Source organism: Halichoerus grypus, chromosome 3 (genome assembly GCF_964656455.1).
Source record: "Halichoerus grypus chromosome 3, mHalGry1.hap1.1, whole genome shotgun sequence".
Classification (NCBI taxonomy): Eukaryota; Metazoa; Chordata; class Mammalia; order Carnivora; family Phocidae; genus Halichoerus; species Halichoerus grypus.
Window position 1 is genome coordinate 57,983,587 of NC_135714.1, and position 13,078 is coordinate 57,996,664.

Below are 13,078 nucleotides of genomic sequence, written 5' to 3' on the forward strand. Positions count from 1 at the left end.
GGCTTTAGATATTAAAATTGCTTTACATTCCTGGGATAAACTCCACTTGGTCATGATGTATTATCCATTTTGCATATTATTGTTTTTGATTTGATAACATTTTGTTAAGATGTTTTTCATGTATATTTATGAGATAAATTTGAGGTTTTCTTTTTCTATAATGTCATTTTCTGGTTTTGGTATAAGTAATGTGGTCCTCACAGAGTGATTTGGGAGGTATTTCCTCCTCATCAATTTTCTGGAAGAGTTTGTGTAGAATTGGTATTATTTCTTGCTTAAATGTTTGGTAGAATTTTCCAATGAAGCTATATGGGCCTAGTGTTTTCTTTGTGAGAAGGTTTTTAACTAGAAATTCAATTTCTTTAATAGCTACAGAATTATTTAGGTTATCTATTTCTTCTTGAATGAGTTTTGTGTAGTTTGTGTATTTTATTTTATTTTATTTTTTATTTTATTTTTTAAGATTTTATTTATTTATTTATGAGAGAGAGAAAGAGAAAGAGGCAGAGGGAGAAGCAGGCCTCCCGCAGAGCGGGGAGCCCGATGCGGGGCTCGATCCCAGGACCCTGGGATCATGACCTGAGCCGAAGGCAGACACTTAACGACTGAGCCACCCAGGTGCCCCTAGTTTGTGTATTTTAAAGAATTTGTCCATTTTATGCCCTCTTTCAGCTCTGGTAATATTATTTGTTCTGAAATCTATTTTGTCTGATATTTATATGACTACCCCAGCTTTCTTTTGATTAGTATTAGCATGGTGTTTGTTTGTTTGTTTGTTTTTTCCCATCCTTTTCTTTTTAACCTATATGTTAACATAGTTTGGTCTTGTGTTTTATCAAATCTTACAATCTCTCATTTTAGATTATTTAGAACATTTACGTATAATGAGATTATTGATGTCTTTGGATTTATGTTGTCTTACATTTTTTTTCCATTTGTCCCATCTGTTCTTTCTTCCCATTTTCTTATTTTTCTGTTTTAGAACAGTTGTTCAATTTTTATTCCATTTTATTGCTTTCATTGGCTTCTTAGCTAGGACTCTTTATTATTTGCAATAAAGAAATACAGAGTTTTAGTTGTTAATTTAATGTTTATATTACATATCTTTAATTTATCACATTCTACCTTCAAATGATATTGCTTGCTTTATTTATTTGTTTATTTATTTATTTATTTATTATTTATCTCGTTGAGAAGTTTTGTATCTATATGCATCAAGGATATTGGCCTTTAGTTTTCTTTCCTTGTAGTGTTCTTATCTGGCTCTGGAATCAGTGATGTTGACCTTGTAAAATGAGTTTGGGAGTGTTCCCTTCTCCTCAGGTTTGGTAGAATTCACCAGTGAAGCCATCTGGTCCCTGGCTTTTCTTTGCTGGGTAGTTTTTGATTATTCATTCAATCTCCTTCTTAATAATTGGTCTGTTAAGATTTTCTATTCCTTCATGAATCAGTCTTCACAGGTTGTTTCTTTCTAAGGATTTATCCATTTTTCCTAGGTTACCCAATTTGTTGGTGTGTAATTATTAACTATTAATGGTATATAATTATTAATAATAGTTTCTTATAATTTTTAGTATTTCTGGGTTATCATTTGTAATGTCTCCCCTTTCATATATGGTTTTATTTATTTGAGTCTTCTCTCTTTATCTTACTCTAGCTAGAGGTTTGTCAATTTTGTTTATCTTTTCAAAAACTAGCTCTTACTTTTTTATTGATCTTTTCTATTGTTTTTCTGGTCTGTATTTTATTTTATTTTATTTATTTTTATTTTTATTTTTTTTAAGATTTTATTTATTTATTTGACAGAGAGAGTCACAGCGAGAGAGGGAACACAAGCAGGGGGAGTGGCAGAGGGAGAAGCAGGCTCCCCGCGGAGCAGGGAGCCCGACTTGGGGCTCGATCCCAGGACCCTGGGGCTCGATCCCAGGACCCTGGGATCATGACCTGAGCCGAAGGCAGATGCTTAACGACTGAGCCACCCAGGCGCCCCTGGTCTGTATTTTATTTACTTCTGCCCTGATCTTTGTTATTTCCTTCTTTGGCTAACCTTGGGCTTAGTTCTTATTTTTCTAGTTCCCTTGAGTTAGGTTATTTGTGATCTTTTTTTTTTCTTAATGTAGACATTTATCACTATGAATTTCCCTCTTACAAGTGTTTTAGCTACATACCATAACTTTTGCTGTGCTGTGTTTCCATTTTCACTTGCTTTAAGATATTTTTAAATTTCTCTTTTGATTTCTTTTTTTGAACCATTGGTAGTTCAGGAGTGTATTGTTTAATTTCTATTTTCCAGTTTTCTCCTGTTACTGATTTCTTGTTTCATAATGTTGTGGTCAAAAAAGAGGCTTGATATGATTTCACTCTTCTTAAGTTTGTTAAGACTTGTTTTGTGGCCTAGGACAACGTTCCATGTGCGCTTGAGAAAAATGTGTATTCTGCTGCTATTGGATACAATGTTGTGTAGGTCTGCTAGGCCTATCTGTTCTATAGTGTAGCTCAAGTCTGATGTTCCTTTGTTGATTTTGTCAAGATGATCTACCCATTGTTGAAAATGGGAGCTTGAGTCCACTACTATTTTGTATTGCTGTCTATTTGTCCCTTCATATCTGTTAATGTTTGCTTTATATATTTAGGTACTCCAATGTTGGGTGCAGGGCAATTGCAAGGTTGTGGGGAGGATGGCAGCCCCAGTTTTGGGGAAGGACACAGTAGTTTCTTTGTGGGAGGGAGGTACAGCAACATTTCCCTTTCTGGGAGGTCCTTGGCTACTGTGGCTGTTTGTCACCTCGATGAAAAAGATATGGGTGTCCTATGTGGACCACGACACTGGAGTCTGTGTTGATGAACACTAAAAAGCTGCAGAGAGTTCATAGCTGTTGCAAGGACTGCTGAGATAATCAGCTTGAATTGCTTCTGATAAGAAATTTACTCTCATCTTTATCTTTAGTCTCCTTTATGTGATAGTCTTTTTCCTCTGGCTGCTTTTAAGATTTGCTTATTATTACTAGTTCTAAGAAATTTTGCTGCAACCTGTGTTAGATAGGACCAGAACAACATTTAGTCCAAGATGAAATAATACCCACCACTAAGGCAAGATTCTTCTTAGTATCCGATATGATGTCTTCTAAAATTTAAGTATATATAAATATAAAAAATATAAATATAAAATATAAAGTTTTCCACTCTGGCTGTTGGGAACAGGCACTATCCTAGTCCCTATGTGAACTATGAATACTGTTTTCTCTAATCCTTTTGGGTGGTTCTCCCCCCAGCCTCAGGTAGCTTCTTCACACACATGTGCTAATGAATACTTACCTGAATATTCAAGAGGCACTCTCTGCAGATCTCTAGAATTCTTTCTCCATGTAGTTCTCTCCTTCCCAGTACTATTCCTGCCACTTCTAGCCTACTTGACTTCCTCAGACTCCCAGGTCCTTCTCCTCAACTCAGGGTTATTCCTCCCTGCATTGCAGCCTGAAAACTTTCTTGAGTAAGCTGGGACTACGGTATAGCTTACCTTATTTCTTCTCATTTGACAGGGAATAAATAAATGTCTTTCATTGACTGAAAACCAGTATCTTGAAAGCCATTGTTTTATAAATATTATCTATTTTTCTAGTTATTTCAGGCAGAAGGGTAAATCTAATCCTGGTTACTCATCTTGACCAGAAGCAAAAGTCCAGAGTGGTGTTTTTTAAAGGGAAAATCTTTTCATATTGTGCTACTCGTAAAACCTGTTAATGGCTTCTCAATGTTCTTAGAATAAAGTCCATAATCCTCAACAAGGTCTTCAAAATCTGGCTGCTTCTAGGTTATCTTGTGCCCTTACTCTCCCCTTATTCTTTTTGTTCTGGTTGCTCAAACTCAGTGGACACTTCCGCCTCTCCTTCCCCAGCTTTTACCCCATACTTTGTGTGCCCCCTTCGCCTAGCTAACTCATACCTATAAATCAGTTTGTCTTGAATGCCACTTTTTTCAGCAAAACTGTCTTTGGCTTCTTTCACTAAGTTATGTTTTAATGATTGCCCCCATAGGCCGAGAGATCAACATTAAGGAGATACTCTCTAATTTATCAGGGTATTATGTTAAATAATTTCTGAGGGTCTTTCCAATTATAAATGTCCATGATTTGATACAATGTATGTTCTTTAAAAACAAATACATCATTTTGAAAACTATCTTACTTATTAAGATTACAGTATTTTTTAATTAATTTTTTAAAAGATTTTATTTATTTATTTGAGAGAGAGAGAGGGATATAGAGAGAGAGACAGTGCTGAGCACAAGTAGGGAGAGAGGCAGAGGGAGAGGGAGAAGCAGACACCCCGCTGAGCTGGGAGCCCAACGTGGGGCTCAATCCCAGGACATGGGGCTCAATCCCAGGACATGGGGCTTGATCCCAGGACCTGGAGATCATGACCTGAACTGAAGGCAGACGTGTAACCATCTGAGCCACCCAGGCACCCCAATATTTTATTAAATTTAATTGTAGAAGTGTTGAATGGGATTTGGTAGCATTTAACTTCTCAGGAAGGCTTCTTCGAATGAAGTTATACATTGCCATACCCAATGCACCTCACCAACAATTTGTTATTATTTCAAATTCAGTATATTGATTAATATTATCAGCACCAGAGAGGTAATATAAAATCAATCTCATTCCTCAAGAAAGCTAAGATTTATTTAGTAAAATAGGGCTCAAATACAGGAAACAACAAGGAATTGACCAAATAATTATAAGATAATAACTAAATGCATATTAAGTTGTATACTCTATAAGTCCTGCCCTTGATACTCTAAGAGTGCAAAGGATTAGGGCAGGTTAGGTAGAGACATCAGCCACTCAAATTTAAGGTGGAAAAGGGACTCCAGAGGTAGTAAGTATCAAGTAGATTAGTTAATTATCTGGAATAGCTAGAAGAAAAAAGAGGTGAAAAGTAAGTATAAAGCATGGCCCAAGAAAAAATGTTGATAAAACAATCTGTTGTCAAATACAAAGAATAAATATTAGGCCAAAAGCTAGAAGACAAATCAGAGGTCATGAATTATGTCAACACAAGAATACAGTGGGAGAAAGAAGCAAGATGGCAATGAAGCTAGAGGATTTAGTACTTCTGATGTGAGAAGGGCTATATTACCTGAATCTCCCTATTAGTTACCAGAGAAGTATACTCGTTATTAAAGCTTAATTGTTATTGGGTATGGGTCACAAGCTGAATATGTGAGGGGCCTCAATTAAAGGAAGCTGGTTGGAGGGATTTTCCTTCTGACCCTGCATAAACACCTAGGCTTTCTTTCTCAAGGAAGGGAAGACTTTCCCAGGGTTTTCCCTGATAGATATCAATTCTCTTTGGTAGGATGTTCTAGTCCACCTATGTGCCTTACATCAGTCATTTATGGCCATGGCCCCAGGCATTTGTCTACTCTGATCTGTTCACTGTGATATTTTGTACACAACTCCTTGGTTCCTAATCTGCACCCATTCATTCCATAGTCCATCTAACCTCTGACTGTGGCTCCATTCCCAGTTCTCCTGTCCTTTGAACTAGACTTTGGTATTTGGTTTCCTCTTTCTGATTCTTGGCTTGCTCTCAAAAGTGTGTTCTAATGATCATTCCCACTTCAAACGACTTCATTATTCTATAGGGACTCAACCCCTGTTTCTGTAGGAAACATAACCGTCATTTTTGGTCATGGAGCCGTGTCTCAACCAAAACCACTGGACTTTACACGGGAGGTCCACATCAGTGGTTGTTCAGATGTGTTTTTCTCTACTAAGTACCGTCTCCACCAGATGAAGTACCAGGGCTAGCTATAATAATGGCAAAGTCCAGATCATTTCCTACTGTGTGTTTTGGCTCCTTGTCTCTGGCAGTTGGGGTAAGTTGCAAAGCATTGGGTTTAGAGGGGAGTTCTAGTGTCATGTGTATAGGGATTAGTGAAAATGAATTTTGGATGCAAGAATGGTAAACCTGGAAGTAGAAGGCTCCTACTTTATAGTCAGAAATCTTGTTCTTATATAGGCTAGAAAGTAGTGATGGGTGGTACATATCTATTATGAAGAGCCACAGAGTCTCTTCTCTGTATTGTCTTTCTTAGTGTTCAAAACTGTCAACTTAAGCTTTTGTTTCTTTAACAGATCCTTATTGAATGCTTATTATATATGTATTAGGCTCTGGATTAGAATACAATGGTGAACAAAAATAAACATGGTCCTTACTGTTACTCAGCTTACAAGCTAAGTGGGGGAAAGACATTATACATCAATCCAAAATTATTTAATATAATGATAAATATAATATGATAATGTAATGATCCATATAACCAAATATAAATATAATACTAATTAATGAGAATAACTAATAATTATTAATTAATTAAAACAATTAATGGAAAACTCTATGTTAAATGTTATAGGGAAGAAAGAGAGTATAATAGTGCTTTCCTGAGAAATTATGGTTGATCTGAGATCATAAGGGGAAATAGGAGATAACTAGATAAAGAATGGATAAAGTATGCCTACCCTAATTCCTTCTGATAAAAGGAATTATTGTGGCTTCAAGTAGTTGAAAGATGGCTATTGCGGCCATTGTGTCAGAAAGCTATGAACAGCATGTTGCCAAATGAGTCTAAGAAACAGGTAAAGGCCAATCATAGAAGGCCATTGTAAGGCTTTCTGTCTTTACCCAAAGATAGGATGCCACTGAAGTGTGTTAAGCGAGAAAGTTCTGTGATCGGTGTTTTGACAAAATCATCCTAGTTGCTTATGTGGAAGAGGCCAAAAGATGTAGGAAGACTAGTCAGAATGCTTATTTAGTAGATTCAGGCAAGATGTAATGCTGGTTTAGACTACTATGTTAGTAGTAGAGGTAGCTGAAAGTGGTTAGATTCAAGATATATTTTGAAATCACTTTAGAAGATGATCTTATCTCCTATTTCATTAGGAGAATAGAAGTCATTAGACAAAAACTCTCATTTACCTGCCAAAAACATGCACTTGAGAGGGGCCTAGGGGAACTGTTATCTTCAAGGGAGATCCAGATTTGAGTTAAAGAACAGGGACTTATCTGAAGAAGGAAATGAAAAGTGTTATGGTGATGATGGTGAAGAGGATGATGACCATACAATTTGTCACGTAATGGAAGCATGAGAGAAAGGTATGGGGAATTTCTTTGAGGGGGACAGACAGTGGGAAGTAGCCAGAGGATTTGACTTAGGTGGTCATAGACATAGAAATTGGCAACCCATCCGTTAGAAGGTCTGGCTGTAGAAACTGAAGACTCACATGCTACAGGGCCTGAGTGACGGTGGATATGAAAACCACAGAAGCCTTGTATCAGGAGATGTCCATAACTCCTCTGGGTTGTTTTGGATTTCTTCCAGGAATTGAGTTGAGGCAAAGGTTATGGTGATGCTAGGCATAGAAGAAAGCAGTGGACATGAAATCCATATTTATTGAAGAAGGGGTATATAAAAATTGTTAAAGGCCAGTTTCTCTGTTGTAAGATGGATGACATAGTCATATTATTTATTTGATATGTAGCCACAGAAGTTTTCTTTCTGTGTCTGGTTAGTCACTCCTTTTAACCTCTATCTGTGGATAGTGAGTAGGAGAGGCATGAACTAAGACATTGAAGAATTTAAGGGATGCACTCTAAAAACACAAGACTAGTCACTGTACACGGTCTCACTGTAAATTATCAGGTAGTTTATGGAGAGGAAACACCTTTTCAATCAGCAAGGCAGCAGGCTCTGAAGCAGAATATGATCCAATGTAAAGAATACTTTGTGCCCCATCTTGGTGGAAGCACTAAGAATTGTACTAAATCTATATGAAAGGGAAGGGCTAGGACAAACTTTTTTTTAAGATTTATTTATTTTAGGGGGAGGAGGGGCAGAAGGAGAGAGTGTCTTAAGCAGACTCCACACTCAGTGTAGAACCCAGGCAGGGCTCGATCTCATGCCCCTGAGATCTGCAATACCCAGGCACCCCTAGGACAAACCCTTTTTAATGAGCTCTGAGGAATCAGGGTATAAGTTTTCCCAGGGCATCCTGAGCCTGCTTTGCTTCTAGATGCAAATCTTATAAATAGTGCTATGCATCAGAAAGTTTTGTCAGAAAAAGGATTACTAGACATCCTCATGGGTCATGTTCAGGGGCTTGAATGGACCTCAGTATCCAACCAGGCCACATTGTCTGGGCTTCATGTTAGTGCAAGCAACACCTTGATTCTTCAGGACTGCTTCCAGTAATTCTACAACTCCTTCAGATGCTGCTTGGTCCATGTGTCAGCCTCCTCTCACCCACTGATGAAGTTTTCCACTTCTAGCTGTGGTTGTAGGGCCATGTCAGTCTTTGAGCAAAGACTTTCAGGCATGAATAAACTTGTACATCGATAAATTTATAGGTTCCTCTTGTCTTATATGAACCTGACATATATATGATATGGAGTTGACTTTCAAGAAGAATATGACACCTGCACCTGACATATGCTTAGCTCTCTTGTCATTTGTGCTGTTCCTTGTTAAGAACATCACGGAGGAGTTTTAAGACCTCTCAAGTAGGTGTATCCAGGTCTTAGAGGCAATGTTTATAGGAAACATGTCCAGTCCCATATATTGTGTAATTAATTATTGCCATCAACAGCTTTCTCTAGAAATATGTGCATAGACAGAGTACACCTTAATCTGAGGTACCCATATGGCAGGGATTCCTCCGTGGAGATGATGGAGGGCTCTCTTTATGAGAGGAGGAGATGGAAGGCAGGGTATGGTCGAGATTGAGGTGAAGAAGCTCTTCCATTCCTGAAAGATAATTACCTTTTGTAGACCCTAATATCATATCTAGTTTCTCTAACTTACTTGGCTAGAAAGGATATCATTCAGGATTCTGTCAGGATAACAAAACCACTATAAAATTTATAAGAATAAGGAATTTATTAAATGTGAAGGGAGCCTGTGGAAATGAAAGTCTGGAAGACAAGAGTTAGAGACTCAAAAAAATCATCATCAATCTGTACTTTCTAAATACTTGCCTGGTGGACAAGTCAAAGCTTGAAGGGAAAAGCAAGAAACCAAGCCCTTCAGGAAGCCAAAGCACAACAATGAGGGTAAGGTCCATGGAAATTGCTAGTTCTGGGAAGTTATTGCCTTTATGTAGCTACTGCCTCAATGGGTCCACAGGCAAGCACCTGGTGGAGGGCCTGGAGTCACAGTTGGCCAGCAGAACCAGCAGCTGGGAAGATGAGCCAAATGCAGGGGAGGACAAGTTGGGAATTGCCAATACTCTGTCTTTTTTGTCACCATGTCTGACTGCTGTGACCTTCTAAGGGTAATGACTTCTGTTTCACTTTTGCCTCCCAAATCTCATGTGGTTCCTCTTTTGGTCAACTTGTACCACAGAGGGAAAAGAACTTTGGGAAATGTAGTTTTCAGCATTGTCTAAATTCACATGACAAAATCCAGCACAGACATTCAAACCCAAAGCTCTCAAAGATACATATACTGGAGTTTCCTCAGAGATGGTATGGTAGTGCTAGGACCACAAAACCCAGGCAATCCTATAAGGCTACATTTTTTGATATATCTAGATCATGGAGAATCAAAAAGGTCCAATGGCTAACAAGAATTACCCAATACTTAAATTGCTCCAAGTGGGTCTGAAGACCATCTTCCTGATAATGTTCTCTTGAATATGGATTAGATTTCACGTTCCCTCTGAGCTGGTCTAAGGTCTTGGGGTTGGACATTCTCATACCAGCACAGATTTGCAGTTGCAACAGTTCCTGGCAGAATTGGGGTTTCTCACTCTTCTCTTAAAGAGTACCAGGGTGCCAGCAAAGAAGCAAAGAGGGTTGAGAGGTTGTCATAGATATTTCATCTATGGAATTCTAAGGGACATATAGGTCTTCTAAGAGTGGATTACATTCCTTTTTTGTTTTTGGGTTTGAGCCACAGATGCAAACTGGATCATGCAGTCAACTATTTATTCACAATTAATATCTGCTTCCTATTTCAAAAACACCATTTAATAGGACAAATGTGTGTGTTTATATCTATCTATCATCTATTATCTATCTATCTATCTATCTATCTATCTATCTATCTATCTATCTATCTATCTCCTCAAGAATGAGAGCATCACGTAAAATACTTGTCCTGTGCATGGCCTGTGGGAATGCTAGATAAGATTCAGGTGAAGTTCAGTGTCTAAGTACTCCAGAAGTTCACAGCATTGTGTATCTCTGATTAGTTGATGACAATAGCCCTCTAACAGCAAGTGCCTATCTAACATATGTTCCTGGACATATTCTCCCAAAATATTCTAGCTAAATTTGGAGCGCAGTACAAACTCAGCTTCTTCTTTTTCCTCTCTTCCATAGTCCTCCTCTTCACTTGTCTATTTACACTGGAAATTCATCTTTCTCCTGAGAAGGAGGTCATGGCTACTAGGAAGTATGATAAGATGGCTATGTATAAAGTCTGATGAAGATTTTGTTGGGTTTGGTCAGGTTTTTTGAATAAGCAGTCCAGGCTATCTTATCCCAATGTAGTGACACTCTGATATACCACCTGGATCCCCTGTCAGTGAAGGATTGAGGCCTCAGCTGCTGAAGGAACTATCTATAAATAGCCTTCAAAGATGGCCTCAGTTACAGAGAGCCACAGGGAAGTCCTATACCCAATAGCTGATTGATGTGGGGTATAAAGGCCTTGACATCTGAGAGGCCGTTCTAACTCCAAAGGTTCCAATGAGGTTGGTTGGGACTGTTGCTTGAATTCTTCCTTTCCCCACTCCTGCTTCCTTTTCCTCTCTTGCACAAATGTCAATCCCATGGGTACTCCTTTGTCCCATGAATACTCCCTATACACTAAACTCAATCTGAGACTGTTTCTAGGAATCCAACAGGCAGCCCCTGTATAGGTGTGAGTCTCTCTCGGGGTTATGCTTGGAAAGACAGGTGAATATTTCTTCTTTCAGTCTGTCTCCCCTCAGATACTAACCTTGTGGTGAGGTTATGGTTTCAAGATATATTGCCAAAGTAAAAAAAAAACAAGAAACAAAAACCAAAAAAGTGCTATTAGAGTTTAGAAGAAAGAAAGCAATCAGTGGTGATCAAGGAGAGCTCAAGCTATAAAGAAAAGCTTTGCAAGGACCATGGTATTTATCTGGTCTTTGAAAGATAGTAGATCATGTCATGATCCTGTTCTCACTTTTCTCCTCCAATCTATTCTCCAATCTGTAGTCATTCATTTTCAAACCCAAATAACATCATATTGCCTTTCCTCCTCCTCTTCCTCTTCTTCTTCTTTAAAGGTTTTATTTATTTATTTGAGAGAGAGTGCCTGTGCACAAATGAGGGGGAGGGGCAGAGGGAGAGGGAGAAGCAGACTCCCTGCTGAGCAGGAAGCCTGAGCAGGGCGGGGGAGGTAGGGAACCTTGATCCCAGGACCCTGGGATCATGACCTGAGCTGAAGGCAGATGCTTAACCAACTGAGCCTCCCAGGTGCCCCGCCTTTCCTCTTAAAGTCTCCAAATTGCTTCTCATTATTGTTGGTATAAAGTTGAAATTCTCTTAAAGAATATGGACCTGGATATTAATGTCTAGATCTGGATCTTGCAGCTTCCCCTACTCTGTCCTCATCTCTCATTACTCAGGTCTACTGAATTTCATTCAGTTTCTCCAAAATACCATGTTAATGTACTTCTGGGCCTTCTCACATATAGCTCTCCTTGCCTAGACCACTCTCTGCTATCACCAAGGTCACTCCAACTTATATTTCAGGATTCACCTTCAATGTCATTTCCTCTGGAAAACCTTTCCTGACAATGTAGTTGCTTTGTTTGGCCCTGCCATAACACCCCATACTTTCCCCGGAATAGCACTTACCCAATTTTGTTTCAATTCTTTGATTTTCTTAAACACTATGCACTCCCTAATAACACCTAATGTTTCTTGAGGGCTTACTAGGTGTCAGGAATGATTGTACACACTCGACACATATTATTTCCTATAATCTTTACAATAAACTTATGATACTATATTATCCTCTTTTTACAGATAAGAAATCAGAGGCAAATGGAGGTTAAAGAATCTCACAGTAGGTGGCATTTTAGCTTGTATTTTGACTTGGTCTATCTGATTCTGGAGCCTGTGCCACCATTACATTGTGGCTTGATGCCTGCCACATGGTAGGCACTCAACAAATATTTATTGAATGCATGAATTTAATAGGCCCAACCAGGAGAAAAGAAGGGCACTGAGGATTATTGGGAATAAAGTGGAAAAGTTAGATCCAGATTATGGAAACTCTAGGACCCTGAGAAGTAGTTTAGACTGGAGGTGGTTGGAAATAGGGATTCATTGTTGAAAACACTTTTTAAAACGAGATTACATTGGCAACAGTTTGCGCAACTTCTATTCTGTGCCTTCTACCTCAACCTTCAACTTGAAGTTAGAACATTTAGAAAAAGGCATGATGAAACATTAATGGAAAAATTATGTAATAGTGCATAAAATCTAAAGGCTGATGTTTTGTTTCCTTTAACTGAAGGTCATATACATTTAAGAAAGTATATTTTTCAGATAGTTTATGGCATGATTATTAATATTTTATATTTTAAAAACAAATAGATTTTAAAAAAATCACTTCCTACAGGATGTTTAGGAGCAAGTCATATCTTTTTGAGAATTTAAGTTACATGTTATTACCAAAGCTCTTTGTATGTGTATATTTTTGACAGATTTCTCTTATTAAAACATTTTTTTTTCAATTAGGATTTTAAGCTTCATGTTAAATCCAAAATAATAAAATCAACTGTGACTATCTATAACTTTTAATACCTTCTGTTGGTTCCATGTTCACAAGGCAAATAAGACTTTTTTGTTGTTGCAGACAAAGCCATGTATTGGCCCAGTGTCTTAACTGGAAAACTTTGCTGTAATCTCTAAGTGTGAAATTCCACCTTCAAGTATGTTTGCTGAGGGTGGTAAAGACTTAAAAATCATTGTCCTCCAAAGTAATCTGACTGCATTAGGTGAATACCGGATCTTTAAACATGGTCATGGGGCTTACC

The 13,078-nt window shown here is 38.1% G+C and overlaps 1 long non-coding RNA gene across 8 annotated transcripts in view; it reads left to right on the forward strand.

Annotated features, from left to right (window-relative positions):
- LOC144381351 (uncharacterized) overlaps positions 1 to 13,078 on the forward strand; it is a 108,399-nt gene that overhangs the window by 20,093 nt on the left and 75,228 nt on the right. For 5 of the 8 annotated variants that reach the window (XR_013446372.1, XR_013446367.1, XR_013446369.1 and 2 more), the window contains exon 3: positions 12,063 to 12,102. The exons of 2 other annotated variants lie outside the window; for them this stretch is intronic. This is a non-coding gene — a long non-coding RNA (uncharacterized LOC144381351). Of the gene's footprint in view, positions 1 to 1,806; positions 1,991 to 12,062; positions 12,103 to 13,078 lie in introns of those variants that run through there. One more of the 8 variants, XR_013446373.1, reaches the window with a different exon arrangement.